This window comes from Dipodomys ordii, unplaced genomic scaffold (assembly GCF_000151885.1).
Source record: "Dipodomys ordii isolate 6190 unplaced genomic scaffold, Dord_2.0 Scaffold5, whole genome shotgun sequence".
NCBI lineage: Eukaryota > Metazoa > Chordata > Mammalia > Rodentia > Heteromyidae > Dipodomys > Dipodomys ordii.
The window spans coordinates 2,383,232-2,389,231 of record NW_012267221.1 but is presented as its reverse complement, the minus strand read 5'-3'; positions in this window follow the sequence as shown (position 1 = coordinate 2,389,231).

The window sequence follows — 6,000 nt, the reverse complement described above, 5'->3', positions numbered from 1 at the left end:
ATTGGAAATACCTTTCCTGCCTGGGCTGGCTTCAAACCATGATGCCCAGATCTCAGCCTGCTGAGTAGCTAGGATTACAGGCGTGAGCCACCAGAGGCCAGCTCCAATTTACTTCTCACTTTCAAAGACAACATACACATACTTTTCATTTGTAGGTAAGTAAGGGATTATTTTCAATACGCAAGTAGAGAAAATTCTTTGTGAAAACTTAAAATTCTAGCAATCCTTCCTTTATGCTTGCTGTCCCTTCTGTTGATATTTTCCAGATCTTTCCACAGCTGCTGTTTTTATTCACAGAAGCCTTTCTGACCACCAAGTTCAAAGTATCACCTCCACAGCCACCAAATGTACTAAATAGTTTTAGAAAGTTCTGTTCCCTTGTTTCTAATTTGTGTTGAAGGAAATGAGTCTATCTTTTCCTGTCACCACCTCTACCCAGCTCTGCTGAGTATAAGGCAGGTATTCAGATAATAGGTGAAAGAATGAATGATTGCTAACACTGTGGCAGAAGGCTTCAGTTCATTGCACGCAGAATTCTGCTCCTCCGGTGTGAGGTGACTTGGATCTGCAAGTGAAGTAATTAAGACTGGAGCTCTCTCCCTGCTGTCTTCCTTGGCAATGAGGCAGCCCCAGGAAAGTTCAGCCCTGTAGCTAAGAACATGGGCTTTGATGCCATTTTTACCACTTCCCAGCTCTGTAGCATTGGGCTACCCAGCTTTCTTCATTTGTAGACTGAGAATAATAACACTTCTCATCTTTTCCTTGCAAACGATTCCAGAAAGCACATGTAGCACTATTACTGGACACCAAATAAGATACTAGGTGCTTTATGTCATTAGGTAATGTGCTAGAAGCATTTGGTTCATAAGGGAAGAATGGGATCTTCTGAAACTCCAGTCTCAGAATCCCAAAGTGATGCCACGTGCTGGTGGCTCATGCCTGCAACTGTAGCACTGGCACAGATCCATGGGAGTGAGGCCCTGTGGTCAGAGCAGCTGCTTCAAGTTGTTGTGTTGCTCAAGGCTGAGATCTGAAGATTGCAGTAAGTCTGTGAGACTCTTATCTCTAATTCACTATCAAAAAGCCAGAAGTAGAGCTATGGTTGAGCAAATATACTGAGACAGCATCCAGGCCCTAAATTCAAGGGATTGGGCTCAGGGCCTAATTTCAAGCCTCAGGACTGGTGGGGAAAAAGACTTGAAGTGCACAGGGCCACTGGCACATAGTATAAACTCAACAAATGACAATAGCAAAACATTTCCACATAACAAATAGCAATGGTTAATCAAACTATGTTAGAAAGGGCTGCAGTATCATTAATCCTGTTTTGCCACTACAGCTCTGATCTTTTTGTGCCACGGGCTAGAGGGACAGATTGAGGGGAATGTTCTGGGCAGGGATTATCTGCTGGCAGCATGAATGCTATGAGGAACTCATCTGACCTCGCTGGGTAGAACCAGTTGATTCTCAATCTTAATGTCCCTTTTCTATTCGACGCTTCTATTATCTACCAGATGTTTTCTCATATGCTGTATGTATTCTGTTCTATCAATATAGTCAACTGAAAGTCCATTTGAAAGGCACTGTTCATTTATAACTCATAAAGAAAACTGTGAAATGCATTTGATAAAACTTGATAGGTTTGTGAATGACAAGTAGAGAAGGGGCAGTAACAGAAGGAATCCAAGCTTTCCAGTCAACATAACAATGGGAACTTGGACAAGTTACTTCACCTCCTGAGATTTGTGGTTCCTTATGGGTTTACCACCTGAACGGAGTCAATACATAAAAAGCAGAGGCCATGATCATACTTTTCTTTTTGGTCGGTTGTGGGAACTGAACTATGGGCCTGGGCGCTGTCCCTCAGTTCTTCAGCTCAAGGCTAACACTCTACCACTTGAGCCACAGCACCACTTCCAGCTTTTTCTGCTTATGTAGTGCTGAGGAATTGAACCCAGGGCCTCATGCATGCAAGGAAAGTGCTCTACCACTGAGCCACCTTCCCAGCCCAATATTTTTCTTTTGCTGAGGAGAGGACTGAATTGGGCAGTGAGGTCTGATACAGAAAGGAGTTCTCAGATACTTGGGCTTGCTACAGAAAAGATCCTGTTTTCAGATACCAGTAGACGTTGAGTGCTTTTGTACACAGCTTGGCTAAATGACTCCTAAGAGTCTTTTAATCTCCCTTTAGGGAACTTGCTTAGCTCCTGCAAAAGATCCTGCTGGGATTTCATTTCTCAGCATTAACTATAATTACTGGGTTTCTGTTCTTATATGTGGGAAACGACATGAACTTGAATCATGATTTGGGGTCAGAACTTTGAGTCCTAACGAGCCTCCAGTGTGAGAAGCTACAAGGCACAATACAGAAACTGGCCTGAAACGCTTTTCCCTGAGCCTCTTCACAGGGACTGATATGTGTTGACTCATCACAATAGCCTAAGAGTGGTTTGGCCCCTAAAAGAAGAGAGAGAGAATTGACAATGAATTGCATGTATCCTACACCTCAGCTCATAGGCTGAAACCCTGGTCCTGATGTGACAACATTATGAGTGGGCAGTTGAAGAACAGGTTATGAGGAGGATCTTTTCAAGAATGGATCAGTGCCCTTAAAAAAAGCCAAGAGAGCTCGCTTCTCTTCAGCTGTGTGAGTACATTATCAGAAGTCAGGGTCTGCAACATGGAGAAGAACCCTCAAACTGTGATCCTAAGCTCAGGCTTTGGGCTGCCAGAACTGTGAAAAATAAGCACGTTATTTATAAGTCACCTGGTTTGTGATATGTTTTTTGTGGGGTTTTTTTTTGGGGGGGAGGGTAGTCACAGGGCTTAAATTCAGGACCTGGGCACTGTCCTTGAACTTTTCTGCTCCAGGCTGGCACTCTACTACTTTAAGCCACAGCTCCACTTCTGGTTTTTGGGTGGTTAACTGGAGATGAGTCTCACAGACTATTCTGCCTGGGCTGGCACCAAAGCATGATCCTCAGATTTTAAGCCTCTGAGTAACTAGGATTACAGGCTTGAGCCACCAGCACTTGGCTTGGTCTGTGATACTTTTGTTATACTATCCCCAGCTGACTAAGAGTGAGAAAGAGAAAGGTTTCTAAATAAAGAGCTAAAAAGTAGATGATTCCTAATGCCCCTCTCTCTCCTTCTGTTTGTTGGTGATAAGATAGAAGGCAATAGATGGGAAATACCTTTTCTAGGAAAGTTTTTTTTTAACACTCCCTTATATTTGGGCCAAATGCTTTCTCGTAATTTCTCATTTAATCCCTACAACACATTATTAAGAATAGAGGACAATGAGCTAAATCTCAATGATATAAGTGTGAAAGATAAGGTGCTTGATTTTCTGAATAGTTAAAACATGTTGACCATGTTTCTAGCTGATGGATGGGTAGTTCAGAGTCAGATTCAATCCTAGTCCATCTTTCTTCCCATTGTAGACTATATCTGCAATGTCATTGCCAGATAGCCCAAAGTTCAGGAGAATTTTGCTGTTGCATTGCCACACCAGAAGGGGGCATTAGAAGACAGCAAGGACACTAGAGGTTGGAGGCCAGGGGTGTAGGCAGGCAGCTACTATGGCACTGGCTGATAGAGTTAGCATTCTGTTTGCTAGACATCTGCCACCAGTCTGGGCTTCCCAGGCCACAGCATCAGAAATATCCCAAGACAGGAGAGGCACAGGTAATGGAGTCTTCAATAAAGGGAGCTAGGAAAGAAATCCCACTTCTGTTTCTACCTTGTTCTGTACTTGGGCTTGCATATGCATGCGTGGTATGATTGGCATGTTTACTCTTTCTAAAACATAAAGCTCTAAAATGAGATCCAATTAATCATCATGACAGGTCATCTGTCTTCAGTGGGGGCTGTGATGGTTTTCAGATATCCTTGTGGATGTAAGGATGCCCCTCCAGTGCCATCCATACTTTCTCCAAGAGCCTGATGAGATGGGCAGTGCTGATAAGTACTTGGAAAAGAACCCGAGGAAGAGATCTGCTACAGATGTGCAAGTGCAGAGATAGATGATGTCCCAAAGACATAAGTTGTCAAACTCACAGTGACTGTGGCACTAATAGTGCGCTGTGTCATGTTGGAGCCAGGGTCTGACATGGTTAAGGGCACGGTTGAAATGCAGCCTTCCTTTAGAACAGGAAGTTCAGACCGGGAACCCCACAGTCTGCGGTAGGCATCTCCTTGGTTATTTTGACTCACTCCCCATTTTAAAACAATGAGGCCTTCAAATCCTACAAATAGTTGCAGAAGTATAAAGTTCTGAATAAATCCTTTTTTGTAATGCAGGATTTCAGGGCCTCACAATCTTACTTGGCTTTTTTGCTCAAGGCTGCCATTCTACCATGTAAGTCACAGCTCTACTTGTGGCTTTTTGATGGCTAAATGCAAATAAGTCTTCTCACAAACTTTCCTTCCCCAGCTGATGGGAAGAGCTGTGATCCTAAAATCGCAGCCTCCTGAGTCACTAAGATTACAGGTGTGAGCCACCAGCTCCCATCACTAACGTTTTCATAAATTGTTTACCAGCGGGTTTTTAGAGATTGGTTGCTTGTTATCATTATAGATTTATCAACACACACACACACACACACACACACACACACACACACACATCCATGTCACTGTTTTGAGGCAGTGTTACCCGTAGTTGAGAACCAAAACCTCAGAATAAGACTGTGGGGATTTAAATCCTTGCTTCTCCTCTTGCTAGCTGTGAGACCTTGGGCAAACTACTTAACCTCTCGGTGCCCTTTCCTTGCCTGCAATGGGGAGATAATGGTGTCTAGCTCATGGGGTTATTAGAAGGATTAGATGGATTAATGTATGTAAAGCACTTAAAACAGTGTCTGGCTCACAGCCAGAATAGTCTCTGGAATTGACTGCTTTCTGTCCTTTCCGAGCACTTCAAGCTCCTGATGCCGTTTCATGTCATCTAGAACAAGTTAGTCAATTTCTCTAATTTCATATACACATCCTGAAGGAAACAGATTTTGTGGTGGGTAAATCTTTGTGAGGAGCTATACCCTATGAGAACTATGTGCAATCTAGTCATGGGTCAGGGTTAAAGTTTGGCAAGTGCTAGAAGGAGACCTGAGTCAGCAGAAACTTCTTTTGCTGCACAGGGGGAGCAGAGCCAATGGAGAATTCAAGCTTTGTCATCCTGGGTGCTGCAACAAGAAAGAGCTGCCGTGCGGGTGACCTGTAAGTTTTTTGCTTTTTTTTAAACATCAACCATTTTGAATCCAACTAACCACAGAGAAATTGGTGTTTTCTTTGCAGATTGGATAAATAACCATCAAATGCCAAAGGGAAAGTAAAAAATCCCATGGCTCAGTAGGCTTTCTGTCAAATGATCCCACATTCTCATCTGATGTGTCAGGAGAGAAGCCTTCTGCTTCTGCACAATCAGAATCAGGTACATAAGACAAATCGCAAGATGTAACCTGTCACAAATGCCAGATGTAAGCCTGCCACACACACATCACTGGTAATTGCCTTTGCAGATCACTGCTTTAGTTCCATTTTGTCCCTCAGACACTCCAGCTTTGTGCTTCCAAGCAAAGCCCCAGAACAGTGCAGAGCTTAAGACACAGGAAACCTTCACAAAGACACTCAGGAACTTATCAGAGCAGCCATACTGCATTGCTGGCTGATGCATGCTGGGATCTGTAGAGGGTCACTGCCCATCTACATTGAATTTTGCTTTGTAGTCTTGTTCTTTCAGAGGACTGCTTTCCCACCTTAAACAGGTTGTCAGTCTGAGAATTCACCTACCCACATTGGAATACTGGAGCTTACCTTTAACAAGTTCTCCTGAGTTTTTGGAGAATAATTTCAAGAAAAATAGAAAAAAAATCATAGAAGCATGTCATCTCAGTGCCAAGTACATTCATTACCATTCACTTGGCGTTCAACCTTTCCATTTTTAATTGATTAAATACAGAGGCTTACTGGCTGGCTCTTACCATTAACCACACCAGACCT